General features: G+C 45.7%; 1 pseudogene; it reads left to right on the forward strand.

The window, feature by feature from the left end:
• Positions 1 to 26,124, forward strand: part of LOC101178783 — a 38,266-nt pseudogene that overhangs the window by 11,885 nt on the left and 257 nt on the right.

Genomic DNA, 26,124 nt, shown 5'->3' on the forward strand with positions numbered 1-26,124 from the left:
ACCCAGGCTGGAGCACAATGGCACTATCTCAGCTCACCGCACCTTCCGCCTCCCGGGTTCAAGCAATTTTCCTGCCTCAGCCTCCTGAGTAGCTGGGATTACAGGCATGCACCACCATGCCCAGCTAAATTTTTTTGTATTTTTAGTAGAGACGAGGTTTCACCATATCAGCCAGGCTGGTCTTGAACTCCTGACCTCGAATGATCCACCTGCCTCTCAGCCTCCCAAAGTGCTGGGATTACAGGCATGAGCCACCACACCCAGCCCAGGCATGGCTTTCTATAAGTACCTAGAGCATATTATCTAGCTAGAGGTATGTACTTCTTCAGAGGTTAGTCAAAAATGAAATAACACTTGGTCTTTTGGGGTTTTTTTTTGTTTTTTTTTTTTGAGACGGAGTCTCGCTGTCAGCCAGGCTAGAGTGCAGTGGCGCGATTTCGGCTCACTGCAGGCTCCACCCCACAGGGTTCCTGCCATTCTCCTGCCTCAGCCTCCCGAGTAGCTGGGACTACAGGCACCCGCCACCTCGCCCAGCTAATTTTTTGTATTTTTAGTAGAGACGGGGTTTCACCGTGTTAGCCAGGATGGTCTCAATCTCCTGACCTCGTGATCCACCTGCCTCGGCCTCCCAAAGTGCTGGGATTACAGGCGTGAGCCACCGCGCCCGGCCATACTTGGTCTTTGGTTGCTCTTGTAGACACAGCTATTCTGTTGTCTCCCAAATGTGTATAGCTAATAACCTCAGATATGGTTCCTTTTGGTGTAACTATGTAAGCTATTAGAAATACTATCATGGACATAGATTAGCCACACCTGGTCTAATAATGAAACCTGATTTCCTTTCTGCCACAAGTAAAGGAATAGCCAGCAATATTCCTATGAATGACAATCAGCAATCAAAATGATTGGAGACTTTTTTTCTTACTTAAAAAATAATTTTGAGGCCAAGCATGTTGGCTCACGCCTGTAATCCCAGCACTTCGGGAGGCCAAGGCAGGCAGATCAGCTGAGGTCAAGAGTTCAAGACCAGCCTGGCCAACATGGTGAAAACCCATCTCTACTAAAAATACAAAAATTAGCCAGGCATGGTGGTGGGTGCCTGTAATCCCAGCTACTCGAGAGGCTGAGGTAGGAGAATCGCTTGAACCCAGGAGGCGGAGGTTGCAGTGAACCGAGATAACGTCACCGGACTCCAGCCTGGGCGACAGAACGAGACTCCGTCTCAAAATAAAAAATAAAAATAATAATTATGAGCCTGTCTGCCAGTCTTCCTCTGTTTCTTCTTTCCTTTCTTCCTGAAAAATTCAGTCTAAAAGCTATTAGGTGGGGAATACAGGAGTCCAATGAGATGAGGAGCAACAGTGGCCCATTTCAGGGTGTTGGAGCCTGAGGAGGATGAAGAAGGCTGTGATTCTATGTGGGGGCAGCTTCAGTGGGAGAGGCTCTGTGGGTAGACCTCAAGTAGGGTAAGGAAAGGCATCCATGACAGCGGGGAGGGGCAGGCATTAATAGCAACAGAGATTGTTTACATATTATGGGGGATTGATTATGTCAATAAATATATTGAGGATAAAGGAACCCAGATTTCTTGCTGCCAGACAAGGGTCTCAACTGTAGAACAGGAAAAAGTTAGAATTAACCCTGTAACATTAGGTTAGAATTGGAAATAACCAAAGTGAAATATATATGAATTATATATTACATATATTTATATATAAATTATATATTACCCCCAGTTCTGTTCACTGAGAATCATGACACCACAATAACATTGATTACATATATACGTATATGTATACATACATATACATTTCTACAAATTCTGTTCACTGAAGGAATCACAGTACCCCAGTGGCATTGATCACACCTGGTATTGGTTTCCAAATACCATTCCCCTTTTAAAAGAACCATTGCTCCTTGGAGAAAGGGCTGATTCTAGGGCTGGGGAGGGAAGTACAAGATGAACCTGAAATATCTGATTGTGCCAGAAGGTATGGAAGTGCTCAAAGAATGATGGAGACATATCAAAGGCTTTAGGAGCCAGCTTGAAGGGACTCCCATTGGCCAAATCTGGAACAATTTGAACATCAAACTAAATCATGACAGTAAAATATTAAAATCCATTGAATAAAATAGTAATCCATGAGTCACTCCAAAAGAAATAAATAATAAATGAGAAGAAAAACACTTTTCTGTCTAAAATGACAGTAAATATAGAAGGAATGATGGAATTAGAATACCTGCATATTATTTAGTAACCATCATAGTAATAACTAACCCAGCTGGGCGTGGTGGCTCATGCCTGTAATCCCAGCACTTTGGGAAGCCAAAGCGGGCAGATCACCTGAGGTCTGGAGTTGGAGACCAGCCTGACCAACATGGGGAAACTCTGTCTCTACTAAAAATACAAAAAATTAGCTGGGCTTGGTGGCACATGCCTGTAATCCCAGCTACTTGGGAGGCTGAGGCAGGAGAATCGCTTGAACCTGGGAGGCGGAGGTTGTGGTGAGCCAAGATTGCGCCACTGCACTCCAGCCTGGGCAACAGGAGTGAAAGTTTGTCTCAAAAATAAATAAATAAATTAGTAAATAAGCCACAAAACATCAACAAATCCTAAACCTAGTGGGTGATTTGATGAGGAATATGGTATTTCCATAGTCTCAAAGTACTTTCTCATAAAATACTCATTAATTACAAAAGGAAAAAGAATAATTTTATAGTGGAGACATGGCAAACATTGCCATAATCCGGAAATCAATGCTAACATTACCGGAAATGAGACAAATCAAAGTTATGTGTAGCCTTAGAGTATGCAACTAGAACACCATTTTTGTTGTAATTCTTGACAAAAATGCATAACCTGAAACTAAACATGAAGAAATACTGGACACACCCAATTGTGGAACATTCTACAAACTAACTGGCCTGTAATCTTTAAAAGTGTCAAGGTCATAAAAGTCAAGGAAAGATCAAGGAACTGTTCCATATTGAAGGAAGCTAAAGTGACATGACCACTAAATTCAACATGTGATTCTGGGCTGGGTCTTTTTGCTCTGAAGGATATTTTGGAGACAACTGGCAAAACTTAAATGAGGTCCATGGATTATATGGTAGTAATGTATCAAACATTAATTTTCTGATTCTGGTGGCTCTATTGTGGCTTTCTAAGAGGATGACCTACTTGGTAAGAATCATGCATAAAAAGAGAGATGATGAGGCATCATGTCATCACCTTACCGGCAAATGGTTCAGGGGAAAAGAGTTACTTGGTACTATCCTTGCATCTTTTCTTTAAGTTTGACATGAATTAAAAATAAAAGAAAATATGAATGATTTGAAACATTTAAAAAGCACTGAAACTAAGGTAATAGATACCTAGGCATCTGCCCCAAGATTAAAAGATATTAACATTTTGGCCATATTTGCCTCAGATCAACTGCCTGTGCACATTTGCCCTCCTGTCTTTCTGTTTGCTTCAAGAAATAAAACGCGGACCAGGCTCGGTGGCTCATGCCTGTAATCCCAGCACTTTTGGAAGCCAAGGCGGGTGGATCACTTGAGCCCAAGAGTTCGAGACCAGCCTGGGCAACATGATGAAATGCCATCTCTGCAAAAAACACAAAAATTAGCTGAGTGTGGTGGCATGAGCCTGTAGTCTCATCTACTCAGGAGGCTGAGATGGAAGGATGGCTTGGGCCTCAGAGGCAGAGGTTGCAGTGAGTCAAGATAATGCCACTGTACTCTAGCCTGGACAATAGAGAAAGACTCTGTCTCAAATAAACAAATAAATAAAATGCTACAGAAATGTCTGCTCTTATCATTTATATTCAGCATTATACTTGAGATTAGTTGGTGCAATAAGGAAAGAAAATGAAATTAAAAGTACAAGGCCAGGCATGGTAGCTCATGCCTATAATCCCAACATTTTGGGAGGTTGAGGTGGAAGGATCACTTGAGCGCAGGAGTTTGAGACCAGCCTACACACCATAGCAAGGCCCAATCTCTACCAAAAAAAAAATTGTTTTAATTAGTCAGGTATGGTGGTGTGTGCCTGTAGTCCCAGCTACTTGGCAGCTGAGGTAGGAGGATTGCTTGAACCCAGGAGGTCAAGGCTGCACTGAGCTGTGATTATGCCACTGCACCCTAGCCTGGGTGACAGAATGAGACCCTGTCTCAAAAACAAACAAACAAAAAAAACCAGAAAAAGTATACATTTTAGGAAGAAATTAAAGTGTTTTTTCACAGATAACATGATCATTTATGTAGAAAATCCTATGGAGTCCACAAAAAAAAAAAAACCACTAGAATTAATAAGTGAGTTTAGCAAGGTTGCAAGATACAAGATCAACATACAAAAATCAGTTATAAGCTAGGCATGGTGGTGCATACCTGTGGTCTCAGCTACCCAAGAGGCTGAGGCAGGAAGAGCCCAGGAGGTGAAGGCTATGATTGCACCACTGCACTCTAGCCTGCATGGCAGAATGAGATCCTGTCTCCAAAAACAACAACAAAATCAATTGTATTTTTATATACTAGCAAAAACAATCAGAAATTGAAGTTTTATAAAACAATATTTACAATAACATCAAAAGTATGAAGTACATAGGCGTGAATTTGACAAGAGATATGCAAAACCTGTACACAGAAAACTAAAGAGAGAAATTAAAGGCCTTAAATACATGGAGAGACATACCACGTTAATGGATCAGAAGACTCAATAATGTTAACAGTCGTGTCTCCCCAGATTGCTTTTGTTTTTTGTTTTGTTTTTCTTTTGAGACTCTGTTGCCCAGGCTGGACTGCTGTGGCACAAACATGGCTTACTGCAGCCTCAACCTCCCAGGATCAAGCAATGCTCCTACCTCAACCCCCCAAGTAGCTGGACCTACAGGCATGTGTCACCATGCCTGGCAATTTTTTCTATTTTTTTCTAGAGATGGGGTCTCACTACATTGCCTAGAATGGATTTCTCCCCAAATTGATGTATAGATTTAACACAATCCCAGTCAATGAGTCAAAATCAAAAAGGCTATTTTCCTTTTTTAGAATATGACAAGGCTGAAAAAAAAAGAAAAAGAATATGACAAGGCTGGGCACAGTGGCTCACACCTGTTATCCCAGCACTTTGGGAGGCTGAGGCTGAGGCAGGAGGATAGCTTAAGCCCTGAGGTTCGAGTCCAGCCTGGGCAACATAACAAGACCTTATCTCTAAGAAAAAAAGAAAAGAAAATGACAAGCTGATTATAAAACGTACATGGAAATGCAAAGAACCCAGGATAACCAGAACTTCAGCTTTGAAAGAGAACAAAATAGGCCGGGCACAGTGGCTTATGCCTGTAATCCCAGCACTTTGGGAGGCCAAAGCGAGTGGATCACCTGAGGTCAGGAGTTCGAGACCAGTCTGGCCAACAGTGTGAAACCCCATCTCTACTAAAAATACAAAAATTAGCCAGGCATGGTGACAGGTGCCTATAATCCCAGCTACTCGGGAGGCTGAGGCAGGAGAATCACTCGAACCTGGGAGGCAATGAGTGCAGTGACCTGAGATTGTGCCACTGCACTCTAGCTTGGGCAACGAGAGTGAAACTCCATCTCCAAAAAAAGAAAAAAGAAAAAGAACAAAGTTGGAGGACTGACTACCCGATTTGAAGACATATAAAGTTACATAAGTCAAGGCAGTGTGGTATTGAAGTAAACATAGGTAAATAGACCAATGGAAAAAAATAGAGCCAAAAAGAGATTTACATAAGGTATGGTGGCTCATGCTGATAATCCCAGCACTTTGGGAGGCTGAGGCAGGAGGATCACTTGAGGCCAGGAGTTTGAGACCAGCCTGGGCAACACAGTGAGAGCCCATTACTACAAAAATAATTTTTATTTATTTATTTATTTATTTATTTTGAGACAGAGTTTTCACTCTGTCACTCAGGCTGGAGTGCAGTGGAGCGATCTCAGCTCACTGCAACCTCCGCCTCCCAGGTTCAAGTGATTCTCCTGCCTCAGCCTCCTGAGTATCTGGGATTACAGGCACCTGCCATCATGCCCAGGTAATTGTTTTTATTTTTAGTACAGACAGGGTTTCTCCATGTTGGCCAGGCTAGTCTTGAACTCCTGACCTCAGGTGATCCACCCACCTCAGCCTCTAAAAGTGCTGGATTTACAGGCATGAGCCACTGCGCCCGGCCAGGAAAAAATTCTTTTTAAATAAGCTGGGTGTGGTGGTATGTACCTGTAGTCCCAGCTATTCGGGAGGCTGAGGCAGGAGGATCATCTATTGGGGATGCTGAGGCAGGAGGATCATTAAGCCCAGAGTGCGAAGCTGCAGTGAGCTATGATGGTGCCACTACACTCCATCCTGGGTGACAGAGCAAGACTGTCTCAAAAAAAAAAAAAAAAAAAAAAACTTACATGTGTAAGTGATGATCAATTGAATTTCAGCAAAGGTGCCACGGTAATTCAAATAGAGGAAAAGATAAACTTCAACAAATGGTTCTGGAGCAATATGCAAAATAAAGCCACCTTGCTGTTCATCTCTCAATATGTACAAAACTTGTCTCAAAACTTCAACATGAATCATACACATAAATGTAAGAGCTCAAACTGTAAAACTGCTAGAAGAAACTATAGAAAATTTTAGTAACCTTGGGTTTGGCAAAGATTTCTTAAATATTACCGAAAAAGCACATAGTCTCTCTGTCTCTCTCTCTCTCTCTCTCTCTCTCTCTCTCTACCTCTTTCTCTCTCTCTCTCTCTCTCTCTCTCTATACACATATATACTCCTTACCTCAAGCAATCCTCCCACCTTGGCCCCCAGAGTGCTGGGATTACAGGTGTGAGCCACTGTGTCAATATATCTTATGTTACATAAGGGAATAAGAGGAAGACAAAGATATTTGCTTGATACATGTAATGGTTAATATTAGGTGTCAACTTGACTGGATTGAGGGATGTCTAGATGCCTGGTAAAGTATTGTTCCTGGATGTGTATGTGTTGGTGTTGTCAAAGGAGACTGACATTTGAGTCGGTGGACTGGGAGGGAAAGACTCACCCTCAGTATGGGTGGGCACCATCCAACCGGCTGCCAGTGCAGCTAGAACAAAGCAGGCAGAAGAAGGGGGAATAAGGTTGCTTGCTGAGTCTTTTTTTTTTTTTTTTTTTTGAGAAAGAGTCTTGCTCTATTGTCCAGGCTGGAGTGCAGTGGTGCAGTCTCTGCTCACTGCAACCTCCGCCTCCTGGATTCAACCGATTCTCCTGCCTCAGCCTCTGCAGTAGCTGAGACTACAGGTGCATGCCACCACACCCGGCTAACTTTTGTATGTTTTTAGTAGAGACAGGGTTTCACCATCTTGGCTAGGCTGGTCTCGGCCTCCTGACCTCAAATGATCCACCCACCTCAGCCTCCCAAAGTGCTGAGATTATAGGCGTGAGCCACCATGCCCGGCCTCTTGCTGAGTCTTCTGGCTGTCTCTCTCTTCCTATGTTGGACACTTGCTTCCTCTCTTCCTGCCCTTGGACATCAGACTCCAGGTTATTTGGCCTTTGGACTCTGGGACTTGCACCAGCGGCCTCCCAGGGGCTCTCGGGCCTTTGGCCTCAGACTGAGGGCTTCACTGTTGGTGTTGGCTTCCCTAGTTTTGAGGCTTTCAGACTTGGACTGAGACACACTACTGGCTTCTCTTTCCCCAGCTGGCAGATGGCCCATTATGGGACTTTGCCTTGTAATCATGTGTGCCAATTCTCCCTAATAAACTTTTTTTTTTTTTTTGAGGCAGAGTCTAGCTCTGTTGCCCACGCTAGAGTGCAGCAGTACGATCTTGGCTCACTGCAACCTCCGCCTCCCAGATCTCGGCCCACTGCAACCTTCACCTCCCAGGTTCAAGCAACTCTCCTGCCTCAGCCTCCCAAGTAGCTGGGATTACAGGAGCCTGCCACCACACCTGTCTAATTTTTTGTATTTTTAGTAGTGACAGGGTTTCACCATGTTGTCCAGGCTGTTTCAAACTCCGGACCTCAAGTGATCCGCCAGCTTTGGCCTCCCAAAGTGCTAGGATTACAGGTGTGAGCCACCGTGCCCAGCCAATAAACTTCTTTTATATATACATATGGCTTATTGGTTCTATCCCTCTGGAGAACCCTAATATAATACATATACATATATATATACAGAGAGAGAGATGCGTGTGTGTTTGTGTGTGTGTGTATATACACACAAGCATATTTATAACAAAATAAAGAGGATACACATAACGTTATTACAGTTCTCATTTCTGTAACTGGTTACGTGGTTGTAGCTGTTATTGATAACTACCTTCTTCAACTACCCATTCCTTTTGACTTCAGAAAGCACTTCAACTGGTCATGTTTCTTTACCTGGTAAAGTGACCCAAACCTTCATACCTGAATGGTCTGGACCATTAGTAGTCCTTCCTGGATTGGGTTGTTGTAGTTTGCCATTGACCTTAATTACAAGGCATGGTAATACTAAGAGACACTTTGAGAGATCTCCTATATTCTAGATATACCATTCCTTAACTTCAATGTTCAGTAACAGTCCAATTTCCCCTTGGTAGTTGGGATTAATCACCCCAACCAGCACAGTGATTCCCTTCTTTGGCTGTTGATTCAGAGGCATGAGGAGTCCATGTGGCAGTTGTCCTGTGAACAGGTAGCAGTCTTAACTTCTATTTCAGTAGAATCATTGTTGTGTCTCCTAGCAAAAGCATTCTTTCCTTTGGAAATAAGACCTCTAGGCCAGCAAACCATAAGGTTGCAGGAATTGGAAGCAAAATTTTGCTAGGGTGGCCAGGTTTGGTGGCTTATGCCTATAATCCCAGCACTTTGAGAGGCTGAGACGGGTAGATCACCTGAGGTCAGGAGTTCAAGATTAGCCTGGCCAACATGGTGAAACCCCATCTCTACTGAAAATACAAAAATTAGTCAGGCATGGTGTCTTCCACCTGTAATCCCAGCTCCTCAGGAGACCAAGACAGGAGAATTACTTGAACCCAGGAGGCAGAGGTTTCAGTGAGCCAAGATCATGCCACTGCACTCCAGCCTGGGCGACAGAGCAAGTCTCTGTCAAAAAAAAAAAAATTTTTTTTTTTTTTGCTAGGGGGTTACTAGGGGTAACAGTGAGTGGTGTCACTCCCATTTCTACCCCTTGACTCCTGGACCTGTGAATCTTGTCTATGGAGAAAATAACATCATATATTGGATGCTGATTCAACTCATATCTCCTTCTGGAGAACCTTGCCCCAGCTCTTAATTATATATTACCACCTAGCTGGAGCTGTAACTGAGTTTCCAAAAGGTCATTCCACCATTCTATCAAACCAGCTGTTGCAGGATGGTGGGGAATATGGTAAAACTAGTGAATTCCATGAGCACAGATCCATTGGCGTGCTTATTTTGCTGTGAGTTGAGTTCCTTGATCAAAAGCAATGCTGTGCAAAATACCAGGATGGTGGATAAGGCATTCTATAAGTCTACTGATGGTAGTTTTGGCAGAAGCATTGCATTCAGGGAAGGCAAATCTGTATCTATAGTGTCTGTTCCAGTAAAAACAAATGCAACTCCTTCCATGATGGAAGCTGTCCAATGTAATCAATCTGCCTCCAGAGAGCTGGCTTATCACCCTAGGAAACTGGCCATAGTGGGGACTTAGTGTTGATCTCTGCTGCTGGCAGATTGGACACTCAGCAGCAGTGGTAGCCAGGTTGTCCCTGGTGAGTGGAAGTCTATGTTAAAGAGCCCATGCGTAAGTTCCATTCCTGCCACCATGGCCATTTTGTTTATTAGCCCATTGGACAATGACAGGGGTGGCTGGGAAAGAGGGCTGACTGGCATCCATAAAATGGGTCACCATATCCACTTAACTTTTTTTCTTTTTTTATTATACTTTAAGTTCTAGGGTACATGTGCACAACGTGCATGTTTGATGTATAGGTATACATGTGCCATGTTGGTTTGCTGCACCGATCAACTCGTCATTTACATTAGGTATTTCTCCTAATGCTATCCCTCCCCCAGCCCCCCCCCCCGGACAGGCCCCGATGTGTGATGTTCCCCGCCCTGTGTCCAAGTGTTCTCATTGTTCAATTCCCACCTATGAGTGAGAATATGCGGTGTTTGGTCCTCTGCCTTTGTGATAGTTTGCTGAGAATGATGGTTTCCAGCTTCATCCACGTCCCTGCAAAGGACATGAACTCATCCTTTTATACGGCTGCATAGTATTCCATGGTGTATATGTGTCACATATCTTAATCCAGTCTATCATTGATGAACATTTGGTTCCAAGTCCTTGCTATGGTGAATAGTGCCACAACAAACATATGTGTGCATGTGTCTTTATAGTAGCATGATTTATAATCTTCTGGATATATACCCAGTAATGGGACTGCTGGGTCAAATGGTATTTCTAGTTCTAGATCCTTGAGGAATCGCCATGCTGTCTTCCACAATGGCTGAACTAGTTTACATTCCCACCAACAGTGTAAAAGCGTTCCTATTTCTCCACATCCTCTCCAGCATCTGTTGTTTCCTGACTTTTTAATGATCTCCATTCTAACTGGCGTGAGATGGTATCTCATTGTGGTTTCAATTTGCATTTCCCTGATGACCAGTGATGATGAACATTTTTTCATGTGTCTGTTGGCTGCATAAATGTCTTCTTTTGGGAAGTGTCTGTTCATATCCTTTGCTCACTTTTTGATGGGGTTGTTTGTTTTTTTCTTGTAAATTTGCTTGAGTTCTTTGTAGATTCTGGATATTAGCCCTTTGTCAGATGGGTAGATTGCAAAAATTTTCTCCCATTCTGTAGATTGCCTGTTCACTCTGATGGTAGTTTCCTTGCCGTGCAGAAGCTCCTTAGTTTAATTAGATCCCATTTGTCTATTTTGGCTTTTGTTGCCATTGCTTTTGGTGTTTCAGTCATGAAGTCCTTGCCCATGCCTATGTCCTGAATGGTATTGCCTAGGTTTTCTTCTAGGGTTTTTATGGTCTCAGGTCCAACATTCAAGTCTTCCATCCATCTTGAATCAATCCTTGTATAAGGTGTAAGGAAGGGATCCAGTTTCAGCTTTCTACATATGGCTAGCCAATCTTCCCAGCACCATTCATTAAATAGGGAATCCTTTCCCCATTTCTTGTTTTTGTCAGATTTGTCAAAGATCAGATGATTGTAGATGTGTGGTGTTCTGAGGCCTCTGTTCTGCTCCATTGGTAGTTCTATTTTTAGTTCTTTGGGTAATCTCCATACTGTTTTCCATAAAGGTTGTACTGAAATTCCCACCAATAGCATGTAAGCATTCCCTTTTCCATCATCTGTTGTTTTCAGTGGTTTTTTTTGTTGTTTTTTTTTTAATGAGACAAGGTCTCTCTCAGGCTGGAGTGCAGTAGAGTGATCTCAGCTCCCTGCAACCTCCACCTCCCGGGTTCAAGCAATTCTTGTGCCTCAGCCACCTAATAGTCGGGATTACAGTGTTTTTAGACTTTGTAATAGCCATTCTGACTGGTGTGAGATGGTATTTCATTGTGGGTTTGATTTGCATTTCTCTGATGATTAGTGATGTTGAGCATTTTTTGTGTTTGTTGGCTGCTTGTATGACTTTTGGAAAATGTTTATTCCTTTGGTCACTTTTTAATGGGGTTATTTTTTTTTTCTTGTAGAGTTGTTTGAGTTCCTTGTAGATTCTGGATATTAGCCCTTTGTCAAATGCATAGTTTGCAAATATTTTTCCCATTCTATAGACTCTGTTTACTCTGTTGATTGTTCCACTTAACTATTAAAATCCTCCGCTACTGAGGTCATGCTTTGGTGAGCATTCATATGGGACACAAATATCTTTTCATTTTTTTGCCCAAAGAAGTCTATGCATATACCTCTTTTTTGATTTCTTTGTCACCAATTTTCTAATTGTGTTCATTCCAAGTCCATGACTATCCAGCCAAACTATTGGCTACGGCCCATGAATCAATATATAATTGCATGTTTGACCATTTCTCCTTCCAAGCAAAGTGAACGACCTGGTGTAATGCTTGAAGTTCTGCCCCACTGGGAGGATTTCCCTTCACCACTGGCCTTTGGGGTGTCCCAGAAAGGGACTCTTGTGTGCAGCTGTCCACTTTTGGGTCGTGCCTGTGTAATGTACACAACCATCTGTAAATCCGGCCTGAGTCTTTTTTTCCTCTGTCAACTGATCATAGGCAACATTCCATGGGGCCATAGGTGCAGGCTGGGAGAGAGAAGGCAGAGTAATAGGAATGGGAGCTAGAGGTATTTGGATCACTTCTTCACGTAACTTACCTGTGCCTTCAGGGACTATTCAAGCCCAATCATGTACACACCACTTCTATTTGACGATGGAATGCTTCTGTGCATGCCCAATGTTGTGACTTGGTGGGGCAGATAACACTGAGTTCATGATGAGCAGCTCAGGTTTCATGGTAACTAGGTGACCCGAGGTTAAGTATTGAGTCTCTATTAAGGCCCAGTAGCAGGCCAAGAGCTACTTCTCAAAAGGAGAGTACTTCTGGCTAGGTGCCGTGGCTCACGCCTATAATCCCAGCACTTTGGGAGGCCGAGGCGGGCGGATCACCTGAGGTCAGGAGTTCAAGACCACCCTGGCCAACATGGCAAAACCCTGTCTCTACTAAAAATACAAAAATTAGCCAGGTATGGTGGCAGGCGCCTGTAATCCCAGCTACTCGGGAGGCTGAGGCAGGGAGAATCGCTTGAACCCAGGAGGTGGAGGTTGCAGTGGGCCAAGATGGTGCCATTGCACTCCAACCTGGGCAATAAGAGCAAGGCTCTGTCTCAAAAAAAAAAAAAAAAAAAAAAAAGTACTTCTTTGCAGAGGATTGAAGACCTTTGAGAGTTCCATATCTGCCCCTGACACTTCAAGCACCACTGCATCTGCTGGATCACATGGCTCAAGCAGCAGAGCTGCTTGCACAGCACCCTGGACCTGTTACAGAGACTTCTGTTCTGGGCCCCACTCAAAACTGGAAACTTTTCAGGTCATTTGGTAAATGGGCTGCAGTAACATACCCAAATGGGGAATATATTGATCCTAGGAGTTTGAGTTTATAGTGAGCTGTGATCACACCCCTGCACTCCAGCCTGGATAACAGAGTGAGATCCTATCTCTAAAATAATAAAATAATATCAATGTAATGGACCAGCATAATATCTCGTGGAAGAAAAAAGCAATCAAGATTCTTGTGAACTCTCCAGTGGACTAGAGAGTTGATATAGCTCTGAGATAGCACAGTGAAAGCGTATTGCTGGCCTTGCCAGCTAAAAGCAAACTGCTTCTGGTGGTCCTTATTAGATACCCCTGTGATTTCATCTCCAGCCAATCAATTGTTTCAGTTCCCCAGGCCTCTGACTGTCAAAGTACCCTTAAAAACCCTAGCCTCTGAATTCTTGGAGAGGTGAATTTGAGAAATTTCTCCCATCCATCCTCTTGGCTGGACCTGCAATAATTAAACTCTTTATTTGCTGCAGTTCTCAGTGCATTGGTATTTTTTGTTTGTTTGTTTGTTTCTTTGTTTGTTTGAGACGGAGTCTCCCTCTGTCGCCCAGGCTGGAGTGCAGTGGCGTGATCTCAGCTCACTGCAAGCTCTGCCTCCCAGGTTCACACCATTCTCCTGCCACAGCCTCCCAAGTAGCTGGGACTACAGGCGCCCGCCACCACGCCCAGCTAATTTTTTTTCTATTTTCAGTAGAGACGGGGTTTCACCATGTTAGCCAGGATGGTCTCAAACTCCTGACCGTGTGATCCTCCCACCTTGGCCTCCCAAAGTGCTGGGATTACAGGCGTGAGCCACTGTGCCTGGCCTTGTTTTTGTTTTTGTTTTTGTTTTAGACAGGGTCTCACTCTGTTGCCTAGGCTGGTGTACAGTGGTGCGATCATGGCAAACTGCAGCCTAGACCTCCTGGGCTCAGGTGATCCTCCCACCTCAGCCTCCTGGGTAACTGGGACTACAGGTGAGTGCCACCATACCCAGTTAATTTTTTGTATTTTTTGTAGACATGAGGTTTTGCGATGTCGCCCAGGCTGGTCTCGAACCCCTGGGCTCAAGCAATCTACACACCTTGGCCTCTCAACTGCTAGGATTACAGGTGTCAGCCACCACACCCAGCCTAGTGCATTGGTTTTTTTCAGGGCAGTGGGCAAAAAGAACCAGTCAGGCTATAACTTGACCTACAGAGGAGAGGGATCACAGAGCTCTTTGAGGATACTGGGGCCCTCTCACAAATTTATTTCTCATAGAACAGTAAGTCGTCTGGACCCTCCCAGTGTAGGTAAGCAGGTCTTAAATGACAAATGCACTCTAACATTCCAATTTCCTAAGCCTTTGAATCCCTTCCTCTGCATTAAACCAAGACAGGTCCAGCAATTTCAATTCACTCTACTATGGGACATCTTTGGAATATGTTTTAGCCAACCACTCAAACTGTTAGAGCACTTTCTAACTCCTCAAGCTGCAACATTCAACGCAGTGAGCCCATATCAATAAACTGGGCCAGATCCAATTTTGTGTTGCTTGCACTATTATCCCAATCCTTAGTATCTATTCCCATACATGTTCCCCAAATTTCAATTGGTATAAATTAGAAAACTCAAGTAGTCTTTTGGAGTGTAGCCCACCTCCTCCTGGGTCACACTTTATACCTCACCTTTAGACACCTGCTAGGACGCTTTTATTTATTTACTTTGAGGCAGAGTCTTACTCTGTTTCCCAGGCTGTAGTGCAATGGCACCATCTCAGCTCATTGCAAGCTCCACCTCCCAGGTTCAAGCAATTTTACTGCCTCAGCCTCCCAAGTAGCTGGGATTACAGGTGTGCACCCCCATGCCTGGCTAATTTTGGTATTTTTAGTAGAGATGGGGTTTTGCCATGTTGGCCAGGCTGATCTCCAACTTCTGGCCTCAAGTAATCTACCCTCCTCGACCTCCTTAAGTGCTGTGCTGGGATTACAGGTGTGAGCAACCACGCCCGGCCAATATATGATTTTAATTGTCTAGTTTTCAACAGAAAATTATGACACATGCAGAGAAAATCTGAATTACACAGAAAAAAGGCAGTCAATAGCAATTGTCCCTGAGAAAACCCAGATGTTGCACATACTAGATAAAGACTTTATTTTTATTTATTTATTTTTGAAACAGGGTCGTGCTCTGTTGCTCAGGCTGGAGTGTGGTGGCACAGTCATAGCTCCCTGCAGCCTCAACCTCCTGGGCCGCTGCAATCCTCCTACCTCAGCATCCCAAGTAGACAGGACCACAGGTGTGCACTATCATGCCTGATAATTTTTTAAATTTTTTGTAGAGCCAGCATCTCCCTATGTTGCCCAGGCTGGACTTGAACTCCTGAGCTGAAGCGATCCTCCCACCTCGGTCTCCCAAAGTGCTGGGATTACAGGCATGAGCACTGTTCAAACAACTAAATAAGCCATGTCTAAAGAATGAAAAAGAAGTGTCTTTGTTTTCTGTTTCTTATAACGGAATACCTGAAACTGGGTTATTTATTTATTTATTTTGGAGATGGCGTCTCACTCTGTTGCCCAGGCTGGAGAGCAGTGGTGTGACCTTGGCTCACTGCAACCTCTGCCTCCCAGGTTCCAGGGATTCTCCTGCCTCAGCCTCCCTAGTAGCTGGGATTACAGGCGCATGCCGACACGCCTGGCTAATTTTTTGTATTTTAGTAGAGACGGGGTTTCACCGTGTTGCCCAGGCTGGTCTCAAACTGCTGAGCTCAGGCAATCCGCCCACCTTGGCCTCCCAAAGTGCTGGGATTACAGGCGTGAGCCACCACGCCTGGCCAGTAATTTATTTTTAAAAAGAAATTTATTTCTTTTTATTCCTTTTTATTTAATTCAAACAGTCATTGAAGGAATTTGTTTCTTACAGTTATGGAGGCTGAAAAGTCCAAGGTCAGGGAGCTGCTTCTGGTGAGAGCCTTCTTGTTGGCAGGGACTACAGAATCCTGAGGTGATACAGGGCATCACATGGTGATGGGGCTGAGCATGTTAACTCAGGTCTGTCTTCCTCTTGTTACACCATTTCCACTTCCATGATAACCTATTAATCCTTTAACCCATTTATCCATGAATGGATTAATCCATCCATGAGGTCAGAACTCTCATGACCCAATCACCTCTTAAAGGCCCCACCTCTCAATACTGCCACATTAAGCGTTAAATTTCCACATGAGGCCGGGTGCAGTGGCTCACGCCTCTAATCCCAGCATTTTGGGAGGCTAAGGCAGGTGGATCACTTGAGATCGGGAGTTCCAGACCAGCCGGGCCAACATTGTGAAACTCCACCTCTGCTAAAATACAAAAACTAGCCAGGTGTGGTAGTGAATGCCTGTAATCCCAGCTACTCAGGAGGCTGAGGCAGGAGAATTGCTTGAACCCGGGAGGCGGAGGTTGCAGTGAGCAGAGTTCATGCCACTGCATTTCAGCCTGGGTGACAGAGCAAGACTCCGTTTCAAAAAAAAAAAAAAATTTCCACATGAATTCTGGGGGGGATAAATATTCAAACCATAGCAGAAAGTATGAGAAATGTGTCACCAAATAGAGAATATCAATAAAGAGATAGAAATTATGGCTGGCTGTAGTGGCTCACATCTATAATCCCAACACTTTAGGAGGCCAGAAGGGGAGGATTGCTTGAGGCCAGGAATTTGAGACCAGCCTGGTCAACATACTGAGACCCCATCTCGATTAAAAGAAAAAGAAAAAAGAAGAAAAGAAATTAGTTTAAAAGAACCAGGCTGGACGCGGTGGCTCACGCCTGTAATCCCAGCACTTTGGGAGGCCGAGGTGGGCAGATCACCTAGGATTGGGAGTTCGAGACCAGCCTGACCAACATGGAGAAACCCTGTCTCTACTAAAAATACAAAATTAGCTCGGCATGGTGGTGCATGCCTGTAATCTCAGCTACTCGAGAGGCTGAGGCAGGAGAATTGCTTGAACCTGGGAGGTGGAGGTGGAGGTGAGCTGAGATCACGACATTGCACTCCAGCCTGGGCAACAAGAGCAAAACTCCATCTCAAAGAAAAAAAAAAAAACAAAAAGAACCAAATAGGCCGGGTGTGGTGGCTTATGCCTGTAATCCCAGCGCTTTAGGAGGCCAAGGGAGGCAGATTGCTTGAGTCCAGGAGTTCAAGACTAGCCTGGACAACAGGGCAAAACCCTGTCTCTACGAAAAATACCAAAAATTAGCTGGGCATGGTGGTGTGTGCCTGTAGTCCCAGCTACTTGGAGGGCTGAGGCAGGAGGATTGCATGAGCCCAGGAGGTCAGGGCTGCAGTGAGCCAAGACTGTGCCACTACACTATAGTTTGGGTAATACAGTGAGATCCTGTCTCAAAGGAAGGAAGGGAGGAAGGAAGGAAAGAAGGAAGGAAGGAAGGAAGGAGGGAGGGAAGAAGGAAGAGGAAGGAAGCAAGGAAGGAAGGAGAGAGAGAGAGAGAGAAAGAAATATTGGTGTTGAAGAGTACAATAACAGATGAAAAATCCACTACAAGGTCTCAACAACAGATCTGAGCAGACATAATGAGAGAGAGTGAACTGGAGGCAGGTCAACTGAGATTACCCAATCTGAGAAAAAACAATCAAAAGGAATGACAAAAAATGAACAGAGCCTCAGAGACTTCTCATATGTCATCAAATAAACCAAGGTGAGGAGAGAAGAGAAAGGGACAGAAAGAATATTTGAAGAAATGGCTGAAAACTTCCCAATTTGATGAAGAGCATTAATTTACAAATCCAAGAAGTCCAACCAACTCCAAGTAGGAAAAATTCAAACAGATCCACAACTACACACGTCATAACCACACCATCAAAAGACAAACATTAAGAAAGAATGTTGAAAGCAGCAAGAGAAAAGTTACTCATGTGTACAAGGGATCCTCAATATGATTTATCAACAGAAACCTTGGAAGCCAGAGGCAGTGGAATGACATCAAAGAGCTAAAAGAAAAAGATTGTCGGTCAGGTGCTGTGGCTCACGCCTGTAATCCCAACACTTTGGGAGGCCAAGATAGGCAGATCACTTGAGGTCAGGAGTTCGAGACCAGCCTGGCCAACATGACGAAACCCCGTCTCTATTAAAAATACAAAAATTAGCCTGGTGTGGTGGTGCATCCCTGTAATCCCAGCTAGTCAGGTGGCTGAGGCAGGAGAATGGCTTGAACCATGGAGGCGGAGGTTACAGTGAGGCAAGATTGTGCCACTGCACTCTGTCAGCCAGGGTGACAGAGCGAGACTCCGTCTCAAAAATAAATAAATAAATAAATAAGAGAAAGAAAAAGACTGTCGACCAAGATGGTACATCCAGCAAAGGTATCCCTCAAAAACTAAGAAGGTGCAGTGGGTCATGTCTGCAATCCCAACTAGTCAGGAGGCTGAGGCAGGACAATCACTTGAGACCAGGAGTTTTGAGACCAGCTAGAACAACATAGCAAGACCCCACCTCTAAAACAAAAATGAAGAAGAAATTAAGAAATTAAGACATTCTCAGATGAACAAAAACTGAAAGAATTTGTCACTAACAAATCTGTCCTCTCAGGAATACTAAAGGGAGTCCTTCAGGCTTAAATGAAAGCATACTAGATAGTAACTCTAAGCCATACGAGGAAGTAAAGAGCTTTAGTAAAGATAACTATATAAGGTAAATATAAAGACAATACTGTCTTTATATTTATAATTTTATTTATATTTAAATATAACATATTTAAATACAATTTTTGCTTGTAAATTTCCTTTTCTCTTGTCATATTTAAAATACAATTATATTTAAAAATTATAAACCTATATTGATGGGGCTGGGCATGGTGGCACACACCTGTAATCTCAGCCCTTTGGGAGGCAGAGGCGGGTGGATCACTTGAGGTCAGGAGTTCAAGACCAACCTGGCCAACATAGCGAAACCCCGTCTCTACTAAAAATACAAAAATTACCCGGGTGTAGTGGCTTACACCTGTAATCTCAGCTATGCAGGAGGCTGAGGCACGAGAATCGTTTGAACCCCAGAAGCAGAGGTTGCAGTGAGCCAAGATTGCCCCACTGCACTCCAGCCTGTGTGTCTGAGACTCTGTCTCAAAAAAAAAAAAAAAAAAAAACTATGTTGATGGGCGTACAATGTAGAAACATGTAATTTGTATGACAATAACTGCATACAGGAGGAAGGTGCAAATACAGCTATGCAGAAGCAAAGCTTTTATTTATTTATTTATTTTTATTTTTTAAATTTTATTATTATATTTTAAGTTTTAGGGTACATGTGCACAATGTGCAGGTTTGTTACATATGTATACATGTGCCATGTTGGTGTGCTGCACCCATTAACTCGTCATTTAGCATTAGGTATATCTCCTAATGCTATCCCTCCCCCAGCCCCCCACCCCACAACAGTCCCCCGAGTGTGATGTTCCCCTTCCTGTGTCCATGTGTTCTCATTGTTCAATTCCCACCTATGATGAGAACATGCGGTGTTTGGTTTTTTGTCCTTTCGATAGTTTGCTGAGAATGATGGTTTCCAGCTTCATCCATGTCCCTACAAAGGACATGAACTCATCCTTTTTTATGGCTGCATAGTATTCCATGGTGTATATGTGCCACATTTTCTTAATCCAGTCTATCGTTGTTGGACATTTGGGTTGGTTCCAAGTCTTTGCTATTGTGAATAGTGCTGCAATAAACATACGTGTGCATGTGTCTTTATAGCAGCATGATTTATAATCCTTTGGGTATATACCCAGTAATGGGATGGCTGGGTCAAATGGTATTTCTAGTTCTAGATCCCTGAGGAATCGCCACACTGACTTCCACAATGGTTGAACTAGTTTACAGTCCCATCAACAGTGTAAAAGTGTTCCTATTTCTCCACATCCTCTCCAGCACCTGTTGTTTCCTGACTTTTTAATGATCGCCATTCTAACTGGTGTGAGATGGTATCTCATCGTGGTTTTGATTTGCATTTCTCTGATGGCCAGTGATGATGAGCATTTTTTCATGTGTTTTTTGGCTGCATAAATGTCTTCTTTTGAGAAGTGTCTGTTCATATCCTTTGCCCACTTTTTGATGGGGTTGTTTGTTTTTTTCTTGTAAATTTGTTTGAGTTCACTGTAGATTCTGGATATTATCCCTTTGTCAGATGAGTAGGTTGTGAAAATTTTCTCCCATTTTGTAGGTTGCCTGTTCACTCTGATGGTAGTTTCTTTTGCTGTGCAGAAGCTCTTTAGTTTAAATAGATCCCATTTGGCAATTTTGGCTTTTGTTGCCATTGCTTTATTTTTTAGTTTTTTTTGAGACGAAGTCTCGCTCTGTCGACCAGGCTGGAGTGCAGTGGCATGATCTCGGCTCACTGCAAGCTCTGCCTCTTGGGTTCAAGTGATTCCCCTGCCTCAGCCTCCCAAGTAGCTGGGACTACAGGCACGTGCCACCACGCCCAGCTAATTTTTCGTATTTTAGTAGAGACATTTCGTATTTCACCATGTTGGCCAGGATGGTCTCAATCTCCTGACCTCATGATCCACCTGCCTCAGCCTCCCAAAGTGCTGGCATTACAGGCGTGAGCCACCACGCCTGGCTCTTATTCTCTTTTTTTGAGACAGGGTCTCACTCTGTCACCCAGGCTGGAATGTAGTGGTGTGATCGTGGATCACTATAGCCTCAAACTTCTGGGCTCAAGCAATCCTCCCACCTCAGCCCCCCAAGTAGCTGGGACTATGGGCACACACTATCATGTCCAGCTAATTTTTATTTTTTTTTTTCAAGATTGGGTCTCACTATGTTGCCCAGGCTGGTCTCAAACTCCTGGGCTCAAGTGATCCTCCTACCTTGGCCTGCCAAAGTCTTAGGATAACAGGTGTGAGCCACTGTACTCAGGCAAAAGGTCAATTTTATCAATCAAGAAGATGGAAAATAAAAGAGAAAAGAAAAGAAAAAGATGTAGCAATTATAAACATAAATGCACCTAACAATGGAGCTTCCCAAAACATGAAGCAATAATTGACAGACTTGAAAGAAGAAATAGGCAATTCAGGCTGGGCATGGTGGCTCCTGCCTGTAATCTCAGCACTTTTGGGAGGCCAAAGTGCATGGATCACTTGAGGTCAGGAGTTTGAGACCAGCTTGGCCAACATGGTGAAACCCCATCTCTACTAAAAATATAAAAATTAGCCAGGCGTGGCGGCGTGTGCCTGTAATCCCAGCTACTTGGGAGGTTAAGGCAGGAGAATTGCTTGAACCTGAGAGGTAGAGGTTGCAGTGAGCTGAGATTGTGCCACTGCACTCCAGCCTGAGCAATAGAGTGAGACTCTGTCTAAAAAAATAAATAAATAAAAATAAAGTGCACATGAAAAAATTTTTCAGTATAAAACATATTTTAGGCCAAAAGATAACTCATAAATTTTAAAGTATTGTAGTAATGCAAAGTATGTTTTGTAATCACAATGGAATAAAATTAGAAATTAATCACGGAAGAAAATGAGAAATTCACAAATATGTGGAAAACAAAAAACATACTCCTAAATAAACAATGAGTCAAAGAAGAAATTATAGGGATGTTAGACAACACTTTGAAATAAATAAAAATTGCCTGCCTGCCTGCCTGCCTGCCTGCCTTCCGTCCTTCCTTCCTTCCTTTCTTTCCTTCCTTCCTTCTTCCTTTTCCCTCTGTGGCCCAGGCTGCCCCGCACAGCGGACTGCCTGGGACTGCCGGCGCTCCCCAGCCTGCTTTGTCGACTTTGGCTGCAGGCGCGGTTTCGCCATGTTGGCCACGCTGCTCTCCAGCTCCTGACCTCGAGTGGTCTGCCCGCCTCGGCCTCCCCAGGTGCTGGGACTGCACGGAGTCTCGCTCACTCGGTGCTCGGTGTGGCCCGCGCTGGAGTGCGGTGGCGTGGTCTTGGCTCGCGGCAGCCTCCCAGCTGCCTGCCTTGGCCTACCAGCGTGCTGGGATTGCAGCCCCTGCCCGACCGCCACCCCGTCTGGGAAGTGAGGAGCGCCTCTGCCCGGCCACCCATCGTCTGGGAGGTGAGGAGCGCCTCTGCCGGGCCACCCATCGTCTGGGAGGTGAGGAGCGCCTCTGCCCGGCCGCCCATCGTCTGGGAGGTGAGGAGCGCCTCTGCCCGGCCGCCCATCGTCTGGGAAGTGAGGAGCGCCTTTGCCCGGCCACCCATCGTCTGGGAAGTGAGGAGCGCCTCTGCCTGGCCGCCCTGGCTGGGAAGAAGTGAGGAGCGCCTCTGCCCGGCCGCCCCGTCTGGGAAGAAGTGATGAGCGCCTCTGCCCGGCCGCCCCGTCTGGGAAGTGAGGAGCGCCTCTGCCCGGCCGCCCCGTCCAGGAAGAAGTGAGGAGCGCCTCTGCCCAGCCGCCCCATCTGGGAAGAAGTGAGGAGCACCTCTGCCTGGCCGCCCCGTCCGGGAAGAAGTGAGGAGCGCCTCTGCCCGGCCGCCCCGTCCGGGAAGAAGTGAGGAGCGCCTCTGCCCGGCCACCCATCATCTGGGAAGTGAGGAGTGCCTCTGCCCGGCCACCCATCGTCTGGGAAGTGAGGAGCGCCTCTGCCCGGCCGCCCCATCTGGGAAGTGAGGAGCACCTCTGCCCGGCCGCCCCGTCTGGGAAGTGAGGAGCGCCTCTGCCCGGCCACCCATCGCCTGGGAAGTGAGGAGCGCCTCTGCCCGGCCACCCATCGTCTGGGAAGTGAGGAGCGCCTCTGCCCGGCCGCCCATCGTCTGGGAAGTGAGGAGCGCCTCTGTCCGGCCGCCCCGTCTGGGAAGTGAGGAGCGCCTCTGCCCGGCCACCCATCGTCTGGGAAGTGAGGGGCGCCTCTGCCCGGCCACCCATCGTCTGGGAAGTGAAGTGAGGGGCGCCTCTGCCCGGCCACCCATCGTCTGGGAAGTGAGGGGCGCCTCTGCCCGGCCACCCATCGTCTGGGAAGTGAGGGGCGCCTCTGCCCGGCCACCCATCGTCTGGGAAGTGAGGGGCGCCTCTGCCCGGCCACCCATCGTCTGGGAAGTGAGGGGCGCCTCTGCCCGGCCACCCATCGTCTGGGAAGTGAGGGGCGCCTCTGCCCGGCCACCCATCGTCTGGGAAGTGAGGGGCGCCTCTGCCCGGCCACCCATCGTCTGGGAAGTGAGGAGCGCCTCTGCCCGGCCGCCCCGTCCGGGAAGAAGTGAGGAGCGCCTCTGCCCGGCCACCCCGTCTGGGAAGTGAGGAGCGCCTCTGCCCGGCCGCCCCGTCTGGGAAGTGAGGAGCGCCTCTGCCCGGCCACCCATCGTCTGGGCAGTGAGGAGCGCCTCTGCCCGGCCACCCATCGTCTGGGCAGTGAGGAGCGCCTCTGCCCGGCCACCCATCGTCTGGGCAGTGAGGAGCGCCTCTGCCCGGCCACCCATCGTATGGGAAGTGAGGAGCGCCTCTGCCCGGCCACCCATCGTCTGGGAAGTGAGGAGCGCCTCTGCCCGGCCGCCCCGTCTGGGAAGAAGTGAGGAGCGTCTCTGCCCGGCCGCCCCGTCCGGGAAGAAATGAGCAACGCGTCTACCCGGTCACCCCGTCTGGGAAGTGAGGAGCGCCTCTGCCCGGCCGCCCCGTCTGGGAAGAAGTGAGGAGCACCTCTGCCCGGCCGCCCCATCTGGGAAGAAGTGAGGAGCGTCTCTGCCTGGCCGCCCGGTCTGGGAAGTGAGGAGCACCTCTGCCCGGCCTCCCCGTCTGGGATGTGGGGAGTGCCTCTGCCCGGCCGCCCCGTGTCTGGGAAGAAGTGAGGAGCTCCTCTGCCTGGCCGCTCCGTCTGGGAGGTCTACCACGGAGGCCAGAAGCAATGTGGGGGCTGGACGTGGTGGCTCACGCCTGTGGTCCCAGCACTCTGGGGGGCCGAGGCGGGTTGATCACTTCGGGCTAGGAGTTCGAGACCAGTCTGGCCAACATGGCGAAACATATGAAAAATACAACAGACAAACCAACCAACCAACTCAGTGACAACAAAACAGGTCTATCCTGGAGTCATACTCTAATTTTTTCTATTTTCCTCCCTTTCTGATCCTTTATCCCACTTTCTTTTTCTTCCTCTTCCTTCTCCTTCTTCGTCAAATGGAGGATTGAGTTATTATCACTGATCCATATAAAGTCCCTCTCTCATTTATTTTAATTCCCACTCCCCATTTCTATTCCCCGTCTTCCCATGTGCAACCTTCCTAATATGTTTGATACGCATCTTTTTGTTTGTATGTATTTTTAGAAAATATTTATTGTTTTTGTGTGCAAAAAAAAATTAATAAAAAAAGAAATAAATAAAAATAAAAACAAAACCTATTAAAATTTTATGGAATGCAGCTAAACCAGTGCTTAGAGGGAATTTTATAGCTGTAAATGAATAAATTTAAAAAAGAAAAAAGACCTCAAATCAATAGCCTAAGCCAAAGAAAAAAAGCATCTAGGAGCTGTGGCTTATGCCTATTATCACAACATTTTGGGAGGCTAAGGCGGGAAGATCACTTGAGGCCAGGAATTTGAGACCCACCTGGTCAACATAGTAAGACCCATCTCTACAAAAAAAAAAAAAAAAAAATTAGCCAGGCATGGTGACACTTGCCTGTAGTCCTAGCTACTTGGAAGGCTGAGACGGGAAGATCACTTGAGGCCAGGAATTTGAGGCCAACCTGGTCAACATAAGTAAGACCCATCTCTACCCAAAAAACAAACCAAAAAAAAAAATTGGCCAGGCATGGTGACAATTTCCTGTAGTCCCAGTTACTTGGAAGGCTGAGATGGGAGGATCACTTGAGCCCAGGAGCTTGAGGCTGCAGTGAGCTATGATCGGGGTACTGCACTCCAGCATGGGATTAGACTGGAAATAAATGAAATAAGGAATGAAAAAACAATAGATAAAATCAATGAAACCAAAAGTTGATTCTTTGAAAAGATGAACAAAATTGACAAAACTTTAGCTAGATTGACCAAGATAGAAAGAGAGAAGACTCAGCTGGGCCTGCTGGCTCATGCCTGTAATCCCAACACTTTGGGAGGCTGAGGCAGGAGGATCATTTGAAGCCAGGACTTTTTGGGGGGATTTTTTGGCTTTTCTTTGAGACAGTGTCTCACTCTGTTGCCCAGGCTGGAGTGCAGTGACACGCCATTCACTGCAACCTCGAACTGCTGGGCTTAAGCGATCTTCCCAACTCAGCCTCCCTAGTAGCTGGGACTATAGGTGTGAACCACCACACCTGGCTAATTTTTGTATTTTTTGTAGACAGGGATTTCGCCCTGTTGCTCAGGCTGGTCTTGGACTCCTGGACTCAAGCAGTCCACCTGCCTCAGCCTTCCAAAGTGCTAGGATTACAGGTGTGAGCTACCATTCCTGGCCAAAGCCAGAAGTTTGAGACCAGGCTGGGCAACAAAAGTGAGATGTGTCTACACAAAACAAAATTCAAAAAATTAGCTGAGCTGGCATGGTGGCATGTACCTGTAGTCCTAGCTACTCAGTAGGCTGAGGCAGAAGGATTGCTTGAGCCCGGGAGCTCAAGGCTGCAGTGAACTACGCACATACTTCACTTCAGCCTGGGCAATAGAGCAAGACCCTGTCTCAAATAAATAAATAAATAAATAAATAAATAAATAAATAAAGCTTTCCAACTTGGGCCCGGCAGAATGGCCTGCAAAGAAGGGTGGCAAGAAGAAAAAGGGCTGTTCTGCCATCGACAAGGTGGTGACCGAGAATACACCATTAACCTTCACAAGTGCATCCATGGAGTGGGCGTCAAGAAGCGTTTCCCTTGGGCACGCAAAGAGATCTGGAAATTTGCCATAAAGGAGATGGGAGCTCCAGATGTGTACATTGATACCAGACTCAACAAAGCTGTCTGGGCCAAAGGAATAAGGAATGTCCAAGACTGTATCTGTGTGCGGTTGTCCAGAAAACGTAATGAGGATGAAGAGTCACCAAATAAGCTCTATACTTTGGTTAGCAATGTACCTGTTACCACTTTCAAAAATCTACAGGCAATGTGGATGAGAACTAACTGCTGATAGTCAGATACATCAAATAAAGTTATAAAATTGCTTTCAAAAATAAAAATAAAATAAGAGAGAGAAGACTTAAATTGCTAAAATCAGGAATA

This window comes from Nomascus leucogenys, chromosome 11 (assembly GCF_006542625.1).
Source record: "Nomascus leucogenys isolate Asia chromosome 11, Asia_NLE_v1, whole genome shotgun sequence".
In the NCBI taxonomy this organism is placed as follows: domain Eukaryota; kingdom Metazoa; phylum Chordata; class Mammalia; order Primates; family Hylobatidae; genus Nomascus; species Nomascus leucogenys.